The following is a 25,006-nucleotide window of genomic DNA, read 5'->3' as shown; positions in this document are numbered from 1 at the left end:
AGATGCAGTATTGTCGATTTCTGAAGTCATTTCAGAAAAAGAATGGGTTTCAGCATATGACAAAGATGAAGTTCTTGGAATTGTGAAGGGTTTTATCATAAAAGGTTGGCCACGAGAGAAATCTTTAACAAAGGATTTACAAGTTTTCTGGAAAGTTAGAAATGAATTGTCCATAGAAAATGATTTGTTACTTAAGGGTGAATGTTTTGTACCTCCTACAGAAATAAGAAGAAAGTTGATTTCTATAGCTCATATTGGACATTTAGGACAATCTGGAACTATTAAAAAATTGAGAGATCAGTTTTGGTGGCCGTACATGGATTCAGAGGTAGTTGTTTTCATTAAGAATTGTTTGTTGTGTCAGGATTCTGATAAAGTTTTGAAGACACAGAAAACTGAGGTTAATGTATTACCGTTTCCAGAACAACCATGGAAGGATTTAGCTATGGATTTACTTGGTCCTTATGAAGGTATTAGTTGGAAAAAGTGTATATATTGGTTATTATTGATTATTTCTCCAAATGGGTTGAGTATAAGTGGATTGAGCGACCCAGTACTGATGAGGTAATTGAGTTTCTAAACAATTGTTTCAGAAAAGAAGGTTATCCTGATAGTATCACTACTGACAATGGTACACAGTTTACTTCTTCTAAATTACAAGATTTCTTGTCTAATTTAGGAGTTAAACATAAACGAACTGCTTTATATGCACCCAATATGAACGGTTTAGTTGAAAGATTCAATAGAACTTTAGTAGAGGCAGTACAACTGGCTCTAAATGCTAAGATTAATGTTAAGGAACATGTTGCACAAATGATTTGGTCTTATCACTGTACACCTCATTCTTTAACTACATTTTCACCGTTTTTGATGTTGAAAGGAAGGAAACCAAGACTAGGTCTAAATCCATCTTGGTTGCAAAACAATGTACAGATTTATGATATGAATAGGCTATACAATGAGGCCAAGGTAAATGTTGAGTTTAAGAACAAAAATAATTGCAAGGAAAATGGACAAAGGAGTCTAAGTTTAAATGTTGATGATTGGGTTAAGATCAAGCTTCCCACACATGTCAGAAAGGGAGAATCAAAGTATTCAAAACCTTGGAAAGTTATTAGGGTTGGGAGGTCTTCAGCTATGTTGAGTAATGGTTCATGGTGGCATTGTTCCAGATTAGCACGTGTAAACTTTGAAGGCTGTCACAAATTAAGTCATCTATCTGATCCTGATTTTGGGTGTGAATCATTCAAGGCTTATTCAAACAGTAGAACAGGTTATACCGACAATACTTTGTTGGGTCATCGTGAAGAATATAGTTCTTCAAATGTTAATATGAATGAGTTTGGTGTCAGGGCCAGCAGACATAAAAAATTACCAAACAAATACAATGATTACATAATGTATTAGACAACATTTATTTAGGTTTTAAAAAAAAAAAAAAAAATTATACTACAAGGTCTTATCTAATGTAGGAACGTATATTACAAAGTTTATTGCAGTTTTTATTTTTATTTGTTTTGGTTTTATTCACTTGTTTATTTCATTTTGTTTGTTTGAAAAGAAGGAGATGTGTAATAGTGTATTTAGATTTTAGAATCTTGTGAATGGAACGTTTTCTGTCGGCTTACGATGAGAAGCGTTTTGTTCGTTAGGAGCGTGTGTGAGTGCTCCAATAAAGGTTACTTGCTCAAGGACATCGTTGTTCCTGGTGTTTTAAATACAACAGAGTCCCTCCCGTCCTCCTTCAATTCAGGAAAAAATGAAGACACACCTCTTCAATGAGTAGCACTCCTACACAGTAAGAACCATTTGCTACCTGCCTTATTGTAAATTATCTTTAATCATAACTCTTGAAGCTCACCCTCTGTTTAGCTTTTGTTGCTTTCTAGCTCGGTCTGCACTACTCACGACTGATTGCACACATGCCTAAATACATTAATGAATATCCTATTTAATATCATTCCTCTAGTCATTTGTGTTTATGGCCACTGAAAAGCACCATTGATTTTATAGGTGAATCTTCAATTGTAGAAGACTATCAAAATGGCATTTTATTCAAAATGATGCTTAGTTCCTGATTATTAAGCCCTTTCAAATTTGGCAGGTAATGAAATTGAGGTGCACAGTATCACACACTGTGGTCAGGAATTACCTATTTGGTCTCTGGACACTCTCCCTTTAAGCAGAGGCACAATGGGCTACAGCGAAAGCAGATTTACTACCTCTGAAAGCATGTTAATGTTCTTTCAGACATGTTTATGCTTCGAGATGTGATCTCACTGCATGGATGTACTTCATCTGCTCATATCTGTTTACTAAGAGACTGTATTCCAGCACTTTTATGTACCATTAAGGTGCTGTGAGGTGTCATTAAATCTCGCCTACCAGATAGCTTTTAGTTGTCTGTTTGTGAAAGATCTTTTGTGAACCATAGTAAAAACTTACAGTGGGCTTAGAGCCTGCCCATTGCATACCATTGGTTGGCTTTATTGTCGCTCTCGTTTGCTTCCTTCTTATTCATTAGCTTTCCTTCCTCTTATTGTGTTTTTCCTTTCCCTGGAGCACAGGTTATTTACCATCTAATTTGATTCATTTTATCCTTCCGTTGCTCACATTCAGGGCACTGTGTATTTCTTTCTTTTTCTTTCAGCATTCCATGAGAGTAGATGTGTTGTCTTGCTCTTTCCCTCATGTACTGCTTACCCCTCAAGTACCCGCCCCTTCACTGTCAGTGTCGCTCTGCATCTCTCTCAGATTCTCTGTAAGAGCACAGCTGCAGGTATATTTTTTGCCAGCATATGACTAAAGAGCAGACTTTAATGGTTATTTTAGTTTTTTGTCCTGCAGTATGTATGGATGCACAGGCCATGACACAAAGGCCTTTATGGCACTGGGCAGGGGCTGGCTGCTGCTCTCAGCTTGTGTTAGAGGCAAAAGTTGTACTTAACATAACTGACAAGGAGACATCTCTTCTCCTGGAGGCCATAAATCTGACCTCTGGGCTACTGCAGATGACCAAATGGCTGGAGCGTTTGGTTCAGTTGTGCGTCTTGTGGAAAGTAAATTAGGACTTGACAAGATTTTTCCTGTACATTCTGAGCTTCTTTATTATTTTAGAATTCTGTTCACAGTTTCCTGATTGAAAAGTATTTGAAAAATAAGCTGTGCAATTTATAGAGATAGAAAATACTTAATTCAGTTTACAGTTTTGGAATATCTTAAGCTATGTGTTTGCCTCGCTGGAGTATTTCTAAATGATTTTCTTTGACTTTTTTTTTAATAAACAATGCTTTACAAACATAGTCAACATCTTGGCACTTCCATTAAAAATTAGAGACATATTAGCTTTGCCAATGTTTGTTTTTAAACTGGACCCTCTCCGCTTCGCATGTACCAATGGATAAGAGCAGTCACGCTCAGTGGCTTAATAAGTCTAAGTAATAGTCAGATGGAAAAATAAGGTCTACTGCAGACTGCAAAAGTGTGCGTCTCAGATTTCACTAAGGATGCTTGGGAATGTCTCCCATATCTCTGTTAAGGGACTGAAACTATGAAATGTATGGGTTTTAGAGGTTGGGTGGAGATGATTTAAGCAAAAAAACTATTCCCCTTCATTATTAAAAGCTGTATCCCCTTCCTTCAGCCACTCCTTTATTGATCGCCATCAGGCACTCATTATTTCACTTCACTAAAGCCCAATGATTCTAAATAAGGAATATTGAAGATAAAGTAAAAGGATATATGCTCTCTTCTTTGTTCTCTTGCCCTTTTGTGTTTTATTCCATCACAATTGATATTGTCTTTCTAAAGCATTTTCAGAATTATTACTTGAAATATTACCTCCTAGATCTAAAAGTGCTGAGTGATTTGAAATTTTGACACTTGATGCCTATAACCGGCCTCTGGCGGCGGACATTTCTGCTATTTGGAATCAACACAAATACTGGCCTTAGATATGTCCTTTATTTGATACGCTCCAAACAGCCAATGAGATTTAAATTATCTCATTAGTTAAGACACCATGAATCTGGTTGGATTGTTTTTCAAGTTCATCATTTTCACAGATTTTGACAGTTCTGTTTCTGTACCTAACTGGGGTAGTCTACATTTCCCTATGTTGCATTAAAATGTTTCATAGTATTTCTAATACCAGTCTTTTACTATTAAAAGTGATTTCAGTTGTCTTTGTCTGATTAAACTATCCTGTTGGCACTCAATATTTAGGTATTCAGAAGCTGTTTTGTTCAGTTTTATGGGAGAAGTAATGGAAAACCTTAGATCAAGATCCATTTTAATGACCAGTTTAAAAGAGATTCAGCTGGAACATTGATGCTATAGAGAATAATTTGTCAGTGTCCTCTAGGTGATCTAATGTTTGTATTGCAGTACGGGTCCTTGTGCTACACACACTCATATGGGTACAACATGGATGTGATAGTCTGCAATTCCGGTGAGCAACGATTAGAATTAGCAAAACTAAAAAAAATTAAAATAAAAAAGATAAATGCAGATATTCTTGAGGAGCTTGCCATGGGCTAGCTGCACTTAAACAGCTTTGCTTAGTCTCTCTTGAGACCTGGGAGGAAGCACTCCTAAATACCAGATTCAGGAACAAGGTATCAGTAAGTAAGGTGGGCAAGCCAACAGATTTACAAGGAGAGTCGAGTCAAGGGTCTGGCTCGGACCTTAGATCCCGTGCACAAGCTGAGCCCTGAAAATGTTTGCTATGTAAATAACACAACCAACATCAGGTAAGATATGATAAAGCCTATTCATAATTGAAGAAAGTGTATTTCCTTAACTTGTGAAGCTTTAGACTTTAATAAATCACATTATAGCACTGCGCCGACAAGTACTTATTAAAAGTGATATTGTTAACATGAACCATTAGTCCACTAAGAGGCAAGACAATTGTCATGTAAAAACTGTATATGACCCTGATTATTATAACGTAACATTGTATTGTAATAAATCAAGCACAATTGGTGTGTACGGCTGGTGTTCTGAACTCACATATTTGTAAGTGCTTTAATACGCGATAATGAAGTAAACAGAGTTTTGGTGAAATAAAATATTTGCCTAAGCTCACACAATGTAAGCAGGTAAAGCTGCGATTTATCCAGGTTTATTGGTTTCACTTAGTACAAATCAACCAGGAAATGGGTATCTATTTGTCTTTTCTTACGTTAAGACTTTGTTTTTACCTCTTCTTGCATTTTTCTGTAGTTTCTACATACCGTCAACTCGACCCGAAGGTACTGGAGCGCTTTTGAGCGTTAGTTACGTTACACAAGGTCACATTCATTGTTTATAGGCAGGGAGAGATTTAGTGATTTGCCCAGATACGCAAGATGTTGAACTAACGCTGAGAATCGAGCTTGGGCGGCATTTCTGGCCGTAAACGCCACATCCTGGGTAGATGGAGACAGGCATGCAGAAGCCACATGAAAGATCGGATTGTTTTGTGCTCGAAGTTCTAATAGGACCTCGAGCAGCGCCAGAACCAGGCTCCTGCTAGAGCCTGGCGTGGGCCTTCAGTGGCCGGCCTACCTCTATCAGTAAGTGGCACTGCAGTGCCACTTTCCTTTGGGAAGAACAGAGTTTTCTGTATGACAAGCTTGAAAATTGAACAACTCTAAAAGCACTTTCCAATCCCGCCACTAGGTGGCAGCAGATTCTCAGAATTGATAATAGGAAAGCGTCTATAGCCTACGTTTAATTTAAAGGTAACTGTTGCCCTTAGCTTTCACAAGATGTTTCCCAAGCTTAAGAAAAAAATATTATTTTGGGGATATGTTGATATCCTACAATTACATACAATATGAAACATGCCTTCACGAGAAAAGCACTCCAATCTTGTCAATTAAAAAATAAGCAACATAGGAATTTGCTCAAAAAGTGATGTATTTGTAGGCTGCTTTGATTTCAGGAAAACCTCTGGCCCTGGTTGACATCAATGGCCTATATTCTGGTTGGCAGCCTTGGTGTATATCCCAGATTGATCTTGGGCTTGAGGCAGGTTTAGTGCTGGTGACTATAGCTCACTTTGAAGGAAGTGCTGTCAGTGATGGTCCTGCAAGCTGCTCGAGAGGCATTTTGGTACCTGCTTGATGTATTAAGATGGAAAAACTACTGTAAGGGCTATAAGACTATTAGAACATTCCACCATCTGAGGATAGAATGTTCTAAATTAAAAAGGGAGAAACTAAAAAGCAAGCAGCATTACTCTTTTGACTGTTATTGGGATATTAAAATACAGCAAAGATTAGAGTTCAATTGTATTCTCAGGGCTTTCGGCCCCGGTGCCACTGCACTCGCTGCACCAGTGGTAGTTATGCCTCCGAGTCCTGTGAACGTCACTGACTGCAATATCTGTGCTGGCCGGTGACAGAATGGCAATGAGCGCACGGTTCTTTCCAGTGAAGCACACTGCACCAGGTGCGCACTTCTTTGGCGGCATAAATGTATTGCTTCCGGTGCACGCCTGCTTTGTATTAGTTAAATAGTTTACTCATTGCATGATTTCCTACTTATGATAAATTGTTCTCCTGTGTACTGTGGCAGAAATTGATATATTGGAAAAGTTCATTAATTTCCCTTTTCAGAATTTCCTGTAATTCATGTGACTTTTAAACCGATATATTTGAAAAATGTGCTTTAAAATGCAACTTCCGGCATCTATAATTCTTACTCCAGCTGTTCACTCCCTTGGTACAATGTGGTGCTGGTATGCAGACATTCTTTCAGTACTGCTTTCAGTTCCAAGATCGCCCACAGAGCTTGTTGGATAGTGCAACATCCGAAGTGTCCCAGTGATAAATAGCCGCGTTCTTTCTGTCTGCGTCCTTGTAATTCCGACCATGAACATGTTTTTAAAAAACATTTTTAATCCAACACGTTCTTCTTATTCCTCTGTGATTACAACGCCTTTTCAGATATCATCTTGTCACTGCCACAATATCGTGCTCACTTACTTAGCAGGTTGTTTTACAAGTACACGCCCTAAGGCGAGGTCGCTGGAAATTCCACATTCACGCTGGGTTTTTTTGCGTCCAAAGAATTTTATTGATTCTGAATGGTGGTAAAGAGCGTTAAACAGAGTGCAGGGTAGCAAGCATGACGAATCACCCTACAACGTGTTCACATTCACGGCATTTCAATCAGATTTCATATTCTGGCTGAGATTTTTAGGATTCCAGTAACAGGTTTCCTTGTCTTACGTTTTGGTCATATGAGATTGGGTTTTATTGCATTTTGTTTTATGCGCCTAGAATCCCGGTTTTAATGTCAGGTTCCGCAGTATATATACACATAACGTTACTCTGGGCACCTCAGTCCACCTGGCAGTGTTTCAGATGGCAAATATGTATAATGTAGAGTAAAAGTGTCAGATAAACGTCCGTCTGTACAGTGTGCTGTTCAGTTTTGTCCCACTCACAAGCCCCTCCAAACCTGATCAAATAATGTTTCTTAATTCTGTCTCAAATCGGAGCCTCGCACAGTATGGTTCTGTGCTCAGCGCTTCACGTTAATGAGCTTCTGTTGCACTAACATTTGTTTACTTTAAAGTCCTCTTTTCCACCCTGGAGACAGATCTGTGCGGTATAATAGCACAGCGCAACCTAAAAGTTGTAGAGCACTCATTCACCTCCATGAAGCCCAGTGGGCAGATAGTGGATGTTCATTGCTGGCTAACTCTGGCACTCTCTTTACTGACTTCGGAAGGATGAAAGTCCGAGCGTGTGACCACGGGTTACACCCAGAGAGAGCCCTGCAATTAATGCATTCGTCCACTGAGCTTCCAAACCTTGCAACGTGAAAGAAATAAAAACGTGACTTGTAAGAACAAACAAAACGTGACATTCAACGTCAGGTACTCAACCTTTCGGACAGTTCCTTGAGTTCATCACAGTGGGGCTAACTCAGCGTTTCATCCTTCCTTGGTGAATATCCTGAGTTCTTTTGTGTTGGTTAATGGTTAGAACCCTGTGCTCAGTGTGGCAAAGCTGTAGTTCTGTCGCTGGTAGCGATCATGTACGCATTTCCCCCTAGCAGCCCAAGAGACTGGGGTCCTAAAATGAAACAGGCTGGCATCTGTGCCCTGCAACCTTCCACGCACCCCCAAGTCCTACCGGGAGAAGAAAACAGGGCTTCCTGTCGAAATCACCTGGGCACCATAGGGCGGCTTCCTATGCTCCTGTGGCCTAGAGCCGGCCAGCCCCCAGGGTAAGTGGAGGTCAGGGCATTGCTGTTCCGGACCCCGAGGAGCACTCCTCCTGAAACAGTGGCATCACTGCTCTGCCGGGAGTGAGAGCAACGAGGGAGTGAAGGGCACTGCGCCTCTACCCACCAACTCTGCCTTCCACCACCTTTCTTTCCAGTGTGCGGACTCTACAAGTAAATGTATTCATCTTCACCGGCGGTGGTCCGAGTGCAGAGGCAGCCAGAGGAAGGCACAGCACTCCTGCTCAGAGGGGAGGCTGTCCTTGCCTGCTCAGAGGGGAGGCTGTCTTTGCCTGCTATCTGTCCCGCAGGCTGCCTTGCTTTTAGTCCCTCCTACAGATCTCAGCAGTGCCACCAGAGAGGCGGACAGACACTTAGCACGATTTATTTTCTGTCCCATTTATCTCTCCCCCACGCTGTCCCATCATCTCACTCTTCACCAGGCCTCGTGGGCACTGCCCGCTCCTTCCCTCCAGCCTCCTACCCTCTCCTTATTCCATAGCAGTCAGATTCTCTCCCTGCCGCTCTTGCACCTGCTTTGCCTTTTCTGCTGCCATCCTCCTGTCCAGCTACCAGACACCTGGGGTTGGCCATTATGCACTACTGAAACATTTATTCTGTTCACAAACCCCATTTCCTTTCATCTGCTCCCCATTTCCTCTTCTCCTCCAAGTGCTTTGATGTGGCCTCAGGGCTGCATTAAGCGTTTTACAAGCAACTGAAATTCACACAGCACTGAAAATAAAATATGAACGTTTGCCTTCGTTATCATTCAGATATTCAGAGTTTGAATTCGTTGTATGTCTGGCAGATCCTGATTCCTCTCACGGCCATCTCTCGAATGCCGCGTCCATCTCTGTCTTGAACTTGTCAAGATGAAAATAAAGAGTACACGTTTTTAACAAACGAGTGTTGTCTTATTTGAAGACTGAACAGAGTAATGAAAGTTACTTTATCTGACTAGCTGACACATTAATAACTGTTGTGATTTACCTTACGGAGTGCTTCTCCCACTCTGTTTTTGCGCCTCACAACTTGTCGTGCCTCTTGGCCTGTGCCACACCCTGAAGTCGCAGTGCGAGACGCCCAGCTTGCACTTTTCACATCTCGTGAATTTCTACGTTTTTTAAATAAATTCATTTCCTAACTATAACGTTCCGGTAACCTTTGGTGTTTTTCTGTGTTTCATTACTATATGTTACAACAACCCCTGCCGCGCACAGCCAAAGGCTGCGCGCAGCAGTGGTTGGCCACAGGGCCTGGCCTCAGGCACCCAACCTTGCACAGCCTTCATCCTTGCACAGGGGAGGTTGCCCGAAAGACCTGGCCTGCAGCCAGACCCTGCGGCCAATCCCCCCTTAACCACCCAACGCTCTGCACAGTCCTTTAGCCGTGTGTGCCGGGAGTTGGCAGCGGCCTCTCTGGGTGTGAGAATAGGTGTCAGAGGGTGTATCTGGGAGTGGCAGTGGCTGTCCGATTTTGTCTGGGTACCAGAGTACGTATATTAGTATTTTAGTGGGTACGTCAGTGTGTGTGTGCGGGTCTTTGAGTAGGTGCATGAGGGTGTGACCGGGGGTGTGAGTGGATGCAAAAGCGTCTCTGTGAGTGGGTGCATGAATGTCTGAGTGGGTTTTTGAGTGTGTGCTTAAGTGTCTGAGTGGGTGTGTGAGTGGGAGAAAGAGATTGAAAGAGGGAGAGATACTTTTTTAAAGCTTTTATGTACAATATAGTTACAATGAGATATTTTTACACAATTTAAAAAGAGAAATGTATTTGTAATTTTTTAAAAGTAAAATCACCTTTCAAAAGACCCTCAACATGTTTACTTAAAAATAATAATAAAACAGGGAAACAAATCCAGCTGGACTCAAACCTTGAATGCTCCATGTGAAGGTCAGTGTGACCTTCACACTGAGGTATTAGTTTTTATGTATTTTTTTTTTATTTATTTTTTAGTTTTCTTTTTGCCCTTCATGGGCTATCTGGGACCAAGAGATTGCCCTCAAGGGCTCCTCCGCAGTCCCAACATGTTTGTTTATTTATTTAACAAAATGCCTTTTTACAGGCCCCACATTAAAAGCATTTTTGTCCTGTGGGGTGGTGGTCTGCCGCTTGTATATCATTATAGCAGCCCTGAGTAGGTGATGTTAAAAAAAACAAAAAACAGGGAAACGAGTCTGGCTGGACTTGAACCCTGAATGCTCAATGTGAAGGTCTGGAGCTATTCGTTGTTTTTTTAAATTTTTAGCCCTTTATGGGCTATCTGGGACCGCAAGGGAGCCTTCATGGGGTTCTCCGTGGTCACAACGTTTTTTTTTAAATTTATTGAACAAAATGCCCTTTATAGGCTATCTGACACCTCGGAGGAAGCCTCAAGGCCTCCCCATTGGTGCTATTGCTTCAACAAGGAAGGAGTTGCTTTAACAGCAGCTCCATGCTTGCTTGAAGCAGACCTTTCATCTCTGATCTCTGCACACATATCTGAGTGCAGGGAACAGAGATGAAAGGTCTGTTTTCAGATAGTGGGACCTGCTGGACACTGGAATGTTTGCTGTGGCTTCAGCTGCAGCTAAGCCCGAGCAAACAGCTATGTCCGAATGCGAGCACCCCGGGACATAGCAGGAGCTGGCCCTGGTGGCTGGCGGTCCCCAGGGCCCTCAGTGGTTCCACGAGGGGAGCCGTGCGGCCTCCCTCCATCATTGAAGAGGCCCCGGGGAGGTGGTGGTCCAAAACAGACCCCCTTTACGTTATTTAGTATTAGCCCTGGGGAGGTGGTGATCCTCAGGACTGCAGGGGGGTAGGGAGGGGGGTGCCCAAGCGGTCCACCACACCCAATTTGTTAAATGCCTCTAGGGTGGTGCTCCTCGGGACACAGGGGGACGTCGGGGGGCATGCACCCCCGCTCATATGACATTATTCTCCCCTGTGAGGTGGTAGTCCCAGGGGCTGAGGGGAGGACCTCAGGCCTCCCCCATATTAAAAAAAACATATTTACCCTTTGGGTGGTGGTCCCCAGGGCATGGGGGGCCAGGAGGCCCCTCCTATTAAAAACAAAAAAGTGGCCCAGGAATCTGGCCCACCTGGGGGCTTATTTAAAATCAAACACGGCAGCCCACGCTTGTTTTTTATTTTTTTCAGTAGATTTAGGACCCTGTCGCAAGTTCGCTGTAAAATTCAGAGTAAAGTGAAAATAAATGGGGGCGTGTGGCTGGTAGAAAGAGAAAAAGACATTCCACATTCTGTTCCTACTGGACCGTTAGCATCAGTGTTTTAAAAAATACATTCTAGGGGTGAACGGAACTCTGCAGAATGTAGCAGAGTTTTTATGTAACTCTGCGTAATTCCACAGAGTAAAGCTCCCCGAGTTCTGCCCACCTCTACTTTTTACCCAAGCTCGGGCAGGGAAGTCAACCATCCCTACTCAGAAAAAATACATTGTGTCACATAACGTGGTCCTTCCTTCGCCATAAGCCTGTGTTATGGGATTAATAAATCAATCAACAATTATAAAGCACTGCAATTCACCCATGAGGGTCTCAAGGTGCTAGAGATGTTGCTTGCTGTGTGGTGCTTTTCATTTAAACTTCCAGGTCTTTAGCTCTTTCCTGAATTGTTGGAGCAGTCCTGAGGTGCAGGGGAAGGTTGTTCCATGACTTAACTGCTAGGTGGGAGAAAGAGCGTCCGCTGTTGGTTCGGCGAACACTGGGGGTGTCTGCAACGAAGAGCGAGGCAGATCGTAGGTGTTGGTTGGTGGAAGGTCAAGCGTTTTTTAATGTATGCTGGTCCTTCGTTGTGTGGAGCTTTGTACGCGTGTGTCATCGCCTATTGTCTTGCTTCCCAGGTTGAAGATGTGGTGGAGGCATGGGTCCGTAAATGCTCCTGGGTGTGCGGAGTTTATGATGGAGATGGTGTCTTTTATGGTCATGAGGTCCCAGTGGGTGAGCAGGTTGTTGAAGCCTCCTTTTCTATCTGCCCTCGGGAACAAACCAGAGACCAGCCAGCCTTAAGGTACAAGCAGAAATATTTAATAATACGTGCACGGAGACTGTGGCTTGAAAGGCCAAGGCCAAGCAGTCTGAATTGCGGAACTCCAATACAATCTTTTATGCATGAAAACCACAAAAGGGTGAAAATACATCATCCAATCAGAACAACTGAAAGATAATTTCCTTAGCCAGTTTCCACAAGGTGTTCAGGCTTTGTGTTTGTGGGTGTGTGCTGGCTGATAGTGTTGGTGGAGGAGGTTTGGGGTTTAAAGTTTTTGTACATGGCCAAGATCTTGCCGTGGAAGAACTCTGCAAGAGTGCTGCACAGTTCCTGGGAGGGTGTGATGATGTTCTTGGTGGCATCGAGGTTGGAGAATTCCTTCCCGATGGTGGATTGTAAGGGTACGGCTATATGTCTACTTAATCAATATTACTGCTCGCTACTCTAATTCAAGCATGTGAATCTATGAAAGATCTAATACTGGAGAAGAAAATTAGTTACTTACCTGTAACTGTGGTTCTCCAGTATTGGTATCTTTCATAGATTCACATGCGACCTGCCCTCCTCCCCGCAGAGGCTCCACTTCTACATGAGCTCTTAACTTCACACTCCTACTAGAAAATCTGAGGGAACGAGCCTCTGTTGGGTGTGGACGCCTGATTGGCTGAGGTTTAACTTTGGGTCTTTTTGAAAAACGACATGGTTAGACTATAAAAGAACCTAAGGGGGCCCTTGGGGCCTAGTGTATAAAGTGTACTGCTTTGTGTATTTCAGGTTACCGTGAGGCTCCCACCTCGACGACAGGGATGATTCAAGCATGTGAATCTATGAAAGATACCAATACTGGAGAACCACAGTTACAGGTAAGTAACTAATTTTCTTATTACCCCTCCTGCTCCTCTGCCATGACATCTCTATTACAAGAAGTCGAGGCCATTTTTAGTTTCCGAGTCTGATGCAGTTCCAGGTTTGAACACAACGATGATTAGGTGGTAACACAGGGGTAATGAGGCCTTCAACTAACTGTACATTTTAGTCAAAACTGTACATGCTATTGTGATTATTCAAGGTTCCTAAAATACCCGAGTGAAATACCTTTCATTTGAAGTATTACTTGTAAATCTTGAACCCGTGGTTCTTAAAATAAACCAAGAAAACATATTTTTCTATATAAAAACCTATTGTGGTTTAGTTTGAATGCTGTCTTGAAGGTTGTGCAGTCTTCCATCTTTCTGCTGATGCGTAATTTCCTTTCTAGTTGCCGGCAGATGCACTTGGTGGATTTCAGTTCCTCAGTGAACCAGCTGGCTCTTTTGGTTGACCTTTTGGCGTTGGCTGTCTTTGTGGGGGTGATTGTGTCGGTGCATTCTGTTATCCACTGCGAGAAGTTTTTTGCTGCTTGTTCTGGGCCGGGTGTCCGGGTGTCTGGGAGGTGGGCACGGAGAGCATTAATCCATTGGTCTTCAGATATCTTTTTCCAATCTCTGCATGTGGTACAATGCCAGGGTTGATGGGACTTGAGATGGTGAAGTGGATGCTGTAGTGGTCTGTCCATGTGAGCTGTGTGGCGTGGTTGTGTTTGAGTCTGTCACTGGAAGTGAATATGGGATCAAGTGTGTGTGCTGCGATGTGGGTGGGGTCTGTGACCAGTTGTTTGAGGCAGATGTTGTTCATTCTCTCCAGGAGGCTGGTTTTGTTGGAGTCATTAAGGTCATTGAAGTGGTAGTTGAAGTCTCCTAGGAAGATGTAGTGTTCAGAGTCGATGGCTATAGGGGCGATTAGGTCAGAGATGGTATTTCAGAAGCTGAGGCGTGGCCATGGTGATTGTGTCTCTGATGGTGCTTTTTCCATCTGTGTAGAGTTCAAAGTTAAGATGTTCTGTACTCTGGATTGGGTTGTCTAGGGAGGTCATGCAGCAGATGATGTCCTTGTAGATGATGGCAATTCCTCCTCTGTTTGTTGGTTCTGTCCCCATGTGTTATTTAATATCCCCTGGGGCTGGCGATGGTGATGTCTGGTGTGGAATCGGGGTTCACACAGGTCTCAGTGAGTAAGATAACATCCGGGCTGAGGGATGACATTGTGTCTGAAATCTCTGTGGCTTGTTTGACAAGTGATCGTGTGTTAAGTAAGATGCAGTGGAGGTTGTCAGAGGTGTCCTCTGTCAATGTAGTGGGGTTGTTCGAGGTGGTCTTGGTCACCGTAGTGGGTGCAGTCGTGTTAGCTGCGTCTCTGGTGGTGTTGCCCACTTCGGTGCTGCAAGTGAAGACGCAGTGCTGGCAGGACAATGGTCCTTGATGGTGCGTGGCAAAGTGTGACAGCAGTGGTTGTTGGAATGTCCAGAGCTGAGAGGTCGGCGGAGATATACCTGAAGGAGTGAAAGAGTTAGGGTTCCTGGCGCTGAGCGCGGTCCAGGCGCAGGCGGGCACGGACGGGCTTGTCTTTAGTGTGCCAGCATTGCACTTATTGCACACATCAGCTGTGCAGCCGTGCACTGGCCTCCATAAGTAGTCCTGGGAGGTGGGAGGGAGGCAGGAGGGCAGGGAGCAGGAAATGACAAGAACAGCAAAAACAGATGGCGGGAACGGAAAGTAACAGTGAAGACAATGCTGGCAAAATAACAGTACAGTGCAGACAATGCGAGCAAAAATAAATAAGCAACAGTAACAGGGACAACATTGCGGGCACAAATCACAGCAATGCAACAATGCAGGCAAAAGCAGTTACCCGAACAGCGAGTTCTAGGCGGAAGGTCTCGAGGACTGTGTTAGCATCACAGTGTCTGTGAGCTGTTTAGGAGCAGCAGCGGCGGAGCGGCGTTCTTGACCTCGAAAGTCAAGGGCTACTCACTGAAGCCGCTCACATGGAGGCCAACTGTGTTATGAAAAGTATCTTCTATGAGGACTTTTGTATGCAACACCCCAATGGTTCTGTGCACAATGTATAGCCATTTTATGTTCCTTGGAGCCCTTTTTGTTGCACCTCGGAGACTCCGGAGCAGTTTCAACTGTGTCTGGTTTCTAGATGCATGCATTTTACATTTCGCCAAGATCCCTGCTTGACCAGAAAAGACGGACTAAAACGGGTGATGCTTTGCATCAGGGTTTCTGATTTGTTTTAGGCCCAATCCACATTGCCATATATGAACTACCCTCTTTGTACTTTGACGAGGACTGTCTGTAAGCTTCAGAGAATCCACTCATGATGCACTTCCTTGCCAAAACCAAAGTTAGCCCCTGCTAAGCAACAGAAAAAGGTAACCACCATTCCCAGAAACCAAACAAATGCAGGCAGCTCTGTTCAATAGCACCGCCATAGCTACAAACTGCCTTTCACTCCAATTTCAAGGAGACCAAGGTTCAACTAGTATTGCATTATCGGAAACTATATCCTCCAGGATTTCAGGACTTAAGTTTCACTTGTGCTGCATTTCCAGAAACATTGTAGCACTAGCCAGTGACCTGGACAAAGAGAGATCTGAGTGCTTCAATAGGATTACAGACTTCTAAACCTACCCCATAGGTTACCAAAACGCCATTATTTTTAACAGGTGGTGGCTGCTCCATTATTGTAAAACTGATGTGAGTTGGTGATGCCTTTACTCAGCACCCTACGGCAAGCAGTGGTTACTGGGCAGTATTATGGATTGTATTGCCAACTACCGCGTTGTACTGCAAAAGAATAAGCAAGTTACTTACTTTGCACACCTGACTTTCCAAAGGTAGCAGGGTCAAGAATTCATGACTTGAGCTGTTTTTCAGCTGAGCTGCGACCAACCCAAGAAAAAACTAAAACATCAGCTTTGCATGAGGGCTGGAGAACCACAGGAGACATTTCAGGACTGTAAGAGAAGTGGGCATGCATTGCCCAGAAACGCTTTTTTTCTGACATTTGGTAGCACAAAAGAGGCATGATTGTTTCTCCTATCACCCTAGACTTTGGTGTAGTGTTTTTTTTGGCCATGTCTGGTCAATACCGATTTTGCACCATTTAAACATGTGAACTAGATTTCATGCCCTTCTGTTTTCATAGATATTGCAGTTTAAAGATTTGACTAGACCCTAAATATAAATCGTAGTTCACAAATTGATTTGAACCCTAAATATAAATCCTAGTTCACAAATTGATTTTTGGAAATGGTGGGCCTTGGGTATGCCTGAGACCATGTGAATGCGTCCACCAACTGAAAAGGTTTATCTCAGCCAGCCATTGACAGGATAGTGGCTCCTCCGCCGAACATACAGTGGATGCTATCCTATTCTTAGCACAAGTAGTTTCTACGTGTTGGACACTGCCTTTGGAGGCTAGATGGAGCAGTAATTCCAACACCCCTTTGTCACCAGCCACAGCTTAGTACCCTACATTGATAATTTTTCTGTGGGTGGAAAGCCAAGTCACCTTCGGTAGTGTGTTTGATATATTTAAAAATTGTTTTGCTCATTGACACGTTACTTAGATTTTCACATACCTTACTAAAGCTCGCTGAGTTGCCCCTTCTTCGGCTTGGGATGACTCAATTAAGAAACTAGGCCAAGGGGAATATATATCATAGTATGAGATGCATTGTAATATGCTGTCTAACATCTTTACTTCCAGTGACTGTCAACAGTCATAGTATGAGAGGACTAGGGCACAAGGGGACTTTGAGGGTAGCCTAGAACTTACAGATCTGCCCTCACAGGATAAAATTATTGATAATGCCCCATGGTATTTGCATTTTAGTGGATTGTATAACTGTTTAGTGTTGTATATCTGCCAAATGCTTCTGTTTTGCTTTATTGTCATTGTAGCTGCACTCTGTTCTATTGGGTGACTAGAGACCTCCTGTGTTTAAAAGTTCTGACAGGACATTGACTATTATTGTGTTTTGATTATTGTGCGGTACTCTCTGTGAGGTCTAAACCTTATGACCACCTCCTGGAAAAAGGCATGACTCCTTGCCCATGGTATCTTGGGAGAGTCTAGTGTCAAAGGAGTAACCTGATTATCTAATTGGACTTCAAAAGGAGCCAAGAACCTTGAGGCCTGGTGGTAAACAGCACACATGGCACTATATACCACCCAGTAACAACTGCCTCAGACCCTCAGTAAAGGACTCACAAACTGGCAACAAGTTAAACATATTGCAGCATCCACGTCCTTGAAAATGAATGGGACTCATGTAACCTCTAAGGCAGGTTTTGCTCTTCTGCGACATCAGTGACTTAGTTTTGCTTCTCCATACTGGTCATTGACCATTGATAGAGGGTTTTTGAAAAGGCAGCAGAAGTAAAATGAGAACCATGAAATATATAGCCCTTAATATGAGGGTTTGAGTTTACAATACTGGATGCAACACAGTTGATTTGAAGTTATCGTGAATGGCAAAGATTATGATGGGGTTTAATTTATAATGTGCTGCTTGACATTTGTTTGATTACTGGGAATAGTGATAGTGTTTTTGATGTCCTCATCAGGCCTAGAATCTCCCTTTGCTGATGGTTTCAGACAGAAAGTATGAGAGGCAAAGTAGCAGGTATCTCGAAACCTCTCAGAACTCTTAGGTGGCCCCCAGAGTGGGTCTTTGCCTATGTTTAGGGGCTGTGGAGGCCAAGGAGTCTTGTTTCCCAGGAAACAGTCCATGTTGACGAATGCTGAATCAGTTTCAAGACCTAATGACTGCTCGACCTTGATGGTGCCCAGTAAAAGCTCTCTAATGTAATTTCGAAATTTCATCTAATGTACCCACAAATTGCATTTCATATATTTTATATATTAATTTATATGAGTGTAAATGTATCTCTTATAAATGAATGTTGCATTTAGTATTGTTTGCACATTTGCTTCCTCGTAGTTTGATAGTTCAGCAATAATTCATATATGTACTCACATGATTTATAATGCATTATAGATTAAAGTGAAGGTACAACATTACAGTTAATTCTTGCATTCAACAACATTCGATGTGAGGCCTGCCCTATCCAAAATAATAGGATAGAGGTATGTTATTCAGGTACAGACACGTAGAAATCAGAGCGGAAATCTTTGACTTCCTAGGAGATCAGATCAACGAGCAGAAGTTGTAAACACCCTTTGTGAAGGTCACAGGCTAATATCTCTGAGAAGCCTGGCCTTATCAGCTTGCTGGGACACCATAGCTACCGAGCAGAGATAGACAACAACCTTCTTCACACAGAACAGTACGTCTCCTGTTCATCTAATGTATGCAGATAAGAGGCCACCTTAGAAACTCGCACAGGCCCCTTTTGTTTCTAAGACTGCTTATCTAAAGGTAATAACTGGAGGGGTTGGAGGCTAAAGATAGACTCCATATTTTCATAAAAGAGAATTCTGAGCCACTGTTACAATTTTGTAATACTGTTTATTATTCTGCGTATTATTTTCATTGTTTATTTTTAAGGTTACAGCTATAGTTTCAGCTATACGCATTTTATACAGTAGGATAGGACATTAATTTCAATAAAATCCCACAACATATCCTACTTATGTATACATAATGAAAAGACATTTGGAACCTACTGCCAACAAATAATCATATGAAATCTTTCAGATTACTGATATTATGCAGTGCTTGGTGGTTCATGGGATGCAATCCACCAGGTTTCCTGGCTTTAGTTGGTAAGTTGGCATAGGACCTGCACTTTCTTCAGAGGATTTAGAAAACCTTTATTACGAGTTGTATTTTGTATGGCATTACAAAAAAACATATCACCTCCAAGTGCATATTAATACATAGGTGTTAGAATCTTGGGCTGTGGCTCAACACAACACTTTGTGGTGGGGAGTGTTCAACGGAACAGGTGGATTTTTGTAGAAAGGGAGCAAAAGGCTTCATTTTTGAAAAGAGAATATGCCCAACAAGCAGCTACACTTCTCTGTGTAGCTCATCTGCAGTTGGTCATCATCTTTTGATAAGCTTGTACCGTACTCCACTTTGGCAGGTATGTTCTTGATGTGTTAGGTAGCTCTGTTGTTTCAGAAAGCATGCAAGCTGTCCCTAAAATGATGCTGACATCGTAGTACTTATGCTTGAGGGGCACTGGTGGCCCATGCATTCTGCCTGCAGACCTGCACGTAGATAAAGCAAGCATGGAGTGTTTAATCCGAGAAGCTACTTTGTGCCAACTTAGTTTTAGATGATGGGGAGTGGGCAGCACATAGCCCTCTTCAGGTCCGTGAATGTCATCAGAGCGTCACTCTTCAAATATTATCTCTTGGATCCAGGTATTTAAAAATTGCAAGGGGTTGGACACGATTCTGACTTCAGAAACAAACAAGTGTTTTATTTTGAGTTTTAGCCTGCAGCAAATCATGTAAAAGAGCATCTTAATGGGCTCTCTTCCTGGGCAGACGGATGTTTGTTTGGTCATAACAAATGAGCATTTCACCCCCAAATCAGAGATCTCGAAACCAGCTTCATACAGGAGTAATGGATGTTGGCAGTGGCTCAAGGAGAAAAGATAGTCAAGTCTTGAGGGTTGGCCTTCCAGTAGGTAATAATTACATTGCAAGCGCTCATACCTTGAGTAGGGCTCCCACGCACCCATCAAACAGATCTTAACATTCTATTTTGGCTTAAAAGAAAAGCTCCTGTCATTGAAAGTGTATGCAGATTTTACACAGAGGATTGAGGTGGTTTCAAAAAGACTGTTTCTCATGTACACATCTAACTGCAGATCCTGCACCCTTCTGTTAACCCTAGGAACCAGGCTGGATCTGGTGAATTTTTCAGAAATGCTCCTGCCTGCCGATAGGGGACGCCATGTTGCTCTGCAGTGACTCCATACTGCCCCTGAAGTGATGGAACAGAGCTGCATACATAAGCTCCAGCCTTGCAGAGCCTTTCTGACTCAAACAAGTTAGACTCAAACAATGCATGAAGCCCAGGATACAGAAAAACGTGTCTTGCATGCTGGCTTGGACTGTGTTGGCAAAGCTATAGTCACCAGTGTCATGCTTCAAAGGCACACCTGGATGAAGTCATCTGGGTTTTCAGGAGATAGCCAAGTGTCCTAGATGGACATGCCCTTTGATAGCTCCAAAATATTTGGTGAGAAGGCTGATACCATACTCAAATGATTTAAGGACAGTCCAGTCACAGGACAATTCTCGTGTCACTTGTCTCCCGCCAAGCAGTTCAGCGAAAAGTCCTGAAAATGTAGGTCTTATTTCAGGAGACTAGCTGGCAGACAACACCCCTCCCAACTTGCGCAGCTGTTTTTTCGGGTTTTGAGGTGTCAGTAAAAGAGACAGATGTGGCTGTTTGCAAAAGCAAGGATATCTCTGTGCTAGCTCTTTCCCCCTTGTTGCAACAGGTGCTACGCCACTTTAACTTGCTCTCACTGGCCCTCAATCAGGTAGGAGGTGGTTAAGTCATTTCCTCCCCACCATGAGATCCATCACGTCAAACAGCTGGGTCTTGCAAATCAATGAAAGGGGCTGCACCCTGCCTTTAATTTCTCCCCTCTTCATCTTCTCTGCCCATCGGAGCAATACTCAGTGGGCCATTCAGCAATATTACTGAATGAAGGCAACCTTATATTGGCCAGGGGTTCCATTGAGAAATTGCTGGATTCAGTAAGAGGGGTGCCATTTGCTCTTTTTCTTGGTACCAAAGAAAAGCAGAGGCTGCTGCCCTATAGTGGGCCTTAGCCTACTGAATTACGTTTTGAGTAAAGACATATTGAGACTGCTCAACCTTTCTCATATTCTTTATCAGATATTCTTTCTGCTGTAGATCCAGGAAAATGAATAGGGTGCCTGGACTTTCATATACCATTCATGCAGACCCGTAAGAGTTATTTTTGGTTCACCCTTGGATCTGGAGCACTTCAGATTTTTCCCTACTTCCCTTCTGCCTTACCGCAGGCACTTGGTGTTCACGAAAGTGACTGTGGTGGTTGACATCCATCTTCAGAGGCTAGAATTAATGTGTCCCCTCTAGCTGCTATGATGGGCTCTCTGTAGTCAGTCGTGGACCACCTGCGGACAGAGGTTGATCTTCTGACATCTGTGGGGTTTCCAACAATGAGTCAAAGTCCCATATGCAGGATTTTGTTCATGGAGCTGTCCTAGACGCTGTGGCGTTTAAGGCCTGTCCACCACTGCAACAGTGAGTGTGTGACATTGAACTTATGAGTCTGATGTTTTGAGCTAAAATCTGGTTCTCAGCCAGGACAGTGAGGGTGGCTGTGAGGCCTTCTGGATTCCTAGCCCTGTGCACCCTTCTTCTCCCAAGCACCAAATAGCATATGAGAACCCTGCAGTGTAACCTCCGGTCTCAGTGGGCCCAGCATTACGGCTGCTTCTCCAGCTTCATCCTCTTCTGTGAGGCAGTCGAACACCAACCTGATCTTTAGCTGGCAACTTTCCCTTTTCCAGCCAGGCTTCACAGCTGTGGCAGGTACTTCATTGCTGGATTAAAGGGGTCACATTGGGAAGGTAGAGATAGGAGTCCTCTGGTGGAGAGCCATCTCCATATCGGCCTTCTGGAGCTTCAGGCAACTTGTCCGACCCCCAGGGAGAGGCTGGTGCAGGTCCTCAAGAACAACATGACTGGCATGTGGTACTGCAACATGCAGGGCAGAGTGGAGTCCTGGGAGCTGTGCCTGGAGGCCGGGCCAGCAGAACATCATTCTGGTAGCCAAACGACTTGCAGAATCTCTACATGCCATACCAGATGACCTGACCAGATGTTGGTTGGGGGACCACAAGTTGCATTTCCATCCCAAGGTAGCAAAAGACACCTTCAATCACTGGTAAATGCCCTGGTTAGATCTGTTCGCCACATCGAGAATGTACAACATCCCAATTACTGTAAGTATACAAAACAGTGGTGGGTGGAATGCTTGAATTATTCTCAGCCACTTTTAATCACTGGTAGTTCTGAATACTGGGCACCGTAGTTTCCTCCAAAAAAGTCACTGGGAAATTCAATCTGGGTATGATATGGCACATGTCGTATCTACACATTCCCACCACTACTGTTTCTTCTGCCTTGAGTTCTGAGGAAAAAGCAGGGCAGAATGAGCCCAAGACATCTTAATTACCCTAAACTGGGCCAGGCTGGTATGATATTCAGAGCTCCTGAGCAGGAGCATTTTACCTCCGATCCACGTGCCACTTCGTGAGCGCCTCCTGTCTCAGCAACAAGGGAGGGTCCTGCACCCAAGTCTCCACAACCTGCACCTTCATACTTGGAGCTTGACAGGCAGCAGCTAAATTTGTTTGATCTTCCAGCTACAGCAGTCAGTGTCAAAGTTGCAGCCTAATGCCCTTCCACAAAGTCCTGGGCTGGGCGGAATTTGTTGCCTGCTGTGGTGCTCATTATACCGACTCTCATCATGTCAGATTTTCAGATTATTGTTTTGTTCTATCGTTGGCCCAGCAAGGCCTTGCATTCAAAGCAGTTAAGGGTTATTTATCAACACTTTCGGCCTTTTTTGTGTTCACCTGAATAAACCCTTACTGTTTAAGTCACCCTGATGCGTTTTATCAAGGTCTAGCTTGCATGTTTCCCCTGAAGCTGTTTGTATGGCTTTTGAGCCAATGCACAGCTGCTCACGTCAACTACTGACACTCAAAACAGCTCTGTGCACCATTTAAGTGAACTACACTTGATGTACCACTTTCTTCCCTGAACTAATGAGTATGGAGGACCTGAATAGACTTCATACCAAAAGTTGTGGCACCTTTTTAGGTTGGCCAATTTAACTTTTTGCCAACTTTTTTTGCACTACCTCATCCTTCAGAAGAGGAGGAGAGGCTCCATCGGCTCAGCCCTAAAAGGTTTTGGAGCTTCTACATTGACCACACAAGAGACCATTTTGTGGATGATCAGCTCTTTGTTAGATGTAAAAAAAAGGGAATATGGTGCAGAAATGGACCTGTGAAGATGTAAAGTCCTCTGCATCAAAACGTGCTGTGCACTGGCTAAGAAGCAATCCGCTGAAGGACTGCTGGGTCATTCCACCAGGGTCAAGGACATTTTGACAGCATTGGCAAAGGGGGTACCAATTTTCGACATCTCCCGGCTGTGGCATGGGCATCTTTGCTCACATTCACAAAACACTACCTTGACAGTCAGGTTCAATGGGAGGACCATTTTGCAAGACTTACTAAACTGAGTCCATTCTTTAGACATTCATCTTTTTATTATTTTTACTGTTGGAAGAGTTCATACTGCCATCAATTCATCTTACAGTTTAAAGAAAAACAGTTTTAGCACAGGATTACGACAGAGGAAAAGAACTATACATATTCAGCTTTTGACATTAAGACAGTAAAGTGCATAGTAATAAAAACAAATATTGCACATTGTCCCAATATTAGCAGCAGCTGTTATAATTAACAGGAAGAAGTTAAATCAAATATTGCCCTTTGTCCCGCACGTAAACAGCAAAACAAACATGGCCCTACATATACCAATTCGGCCCATAAACTTCGAAAGTTCTTATATGTACCAAATCTCACTGCATAACAAAATTCTAGTCCCTTAATCTTTAGCATTTTAGACAGCCAGTCTTGGAAAGTGAGAGAATCTTCTGACCGCTACTTTTGCAGAATTATCGACCTTGCAATAACAGTAATCACAAAAAGTTGTTTCTTCTGCAAATATTTCATATTCACGACAGATGAGTAGCCCAATACTTTTGTCTGCGTATCAATTGAGAAATTAGTCTCTAACGTATTTGAGCAGTATTCCTGTAAATCGTCCGGAAACTGCTTTATTTTTGGACAGTTCCAGATAATAAATGTCCAATTACCCTCACCCTCCATACTTCACCTGAAACAGCTTGCAGGTATCTGGGGGTTCATTTTATTCAGGAAAACTGGTGTTATATAGAGCAGCCACATTGTATAATATTGCATACAGCGACAATCTACCCCCTTTAATACGGAGACGCCAAACAAATTAATCTTATTCAAAGTCTCAGCTGAAATCGAAAGACCCTCCTTAGACTGCCATTTCCTTACGAGTTTTCATAGATACGTTGGTTTCCTTTATATTGTCCAAAAGTAGCTACCCACTAACTAATTGATCTACATGTTTTAGTCTCAACCAAATCTTCAACTACGTCTACACTTGACATAATTCTTCTGGGATCTAATTCTGTTGGAAAGTGTCTTTCATGAATAAACAAACATTGGATCAGCATTTTAAAGTGTCTAATCATAGGTTCAACCTTGGTCCTACCCTTCCAGGTGTTAACATTTTAAAAATCTGCAATGCTCCAATATCAATTGCTCTCCCATATGTAAGTGTTTTTTGTTTTTTTTATCTTTTAAAGGAAGGTGGCCAATGAAAATGTCAGACGAGTGACGCCATTAATGGCGGGTGTGTCATAATGTTCGAACAATTTCTCCATTCGTTTTAGGGACCATTGTAGAATCTTATATCTAACATTTTTGAGCAATTTTGTAAGGCATAGGATATCATCTATTTTATATTCCTATAAAATTTGATTTAAAAAAAAAAAAAATCCACCCAATTTGAAACTTCTTGGGACTTAAAAAATCTTTAGAAACAATGTGTAAAATTTGCAAAGTTGTACTCTTTTAGATGGGGAAGAGCAGACCCCCCCATCTTTCACTTGTCTATATGGGGTGCCTAACACTGATCTAGGTTTTTATTATCCCAAATAAAGGTGGAAAACATCCCTTCTATCTCTTTAAAAACATCATCTGAAGGGCGCCAAAAACAAAACAATTGCACAGAGGTAAACCCAACATGCGAATCTGTGCAATGCAACCCACTATTGACATCTGTAAGTTAACCCATCTCGAAAAAAAAGCA

At 42.8% G+C, this 25,006-nt stretch overlaps 1 protein-coding gene across 5 annotated transcripts in view; it reads left to right on the top strand.

Annotated features, from left to right (window-relative positions):
* RABGAP1L (RAB GTPase activating protein 1 like) overlaps window positions 1–25,006 on the top strand; it is a 1,234,468-nt gene that overhangs the window by 983,376 nt on the left and 226,086 nt on the right. The gene's annotated exons all lie outside the window — the stretch shown is intronic.

Source organism: Pleurodeles waltl, chromosome 4_2 (genome assembly GCF_031143425.1).
Source record: "Pleurodeles waltl isolate 20211129_DDA chromosome 4_2, aPleWal1.hap1.20221129, whole genome shotgun sequence".
Lineage (NCBI taxonomy): Eukaryota > Metazoa > Chordata > Amphibia > Caudata > Salamandridae > Pleurodeles > Pleurodeles waltl.
Note: the sequence above shows the minus strand (reverse complement) of the source record. Positions and strands in the feature narration are given on the sequence as shown.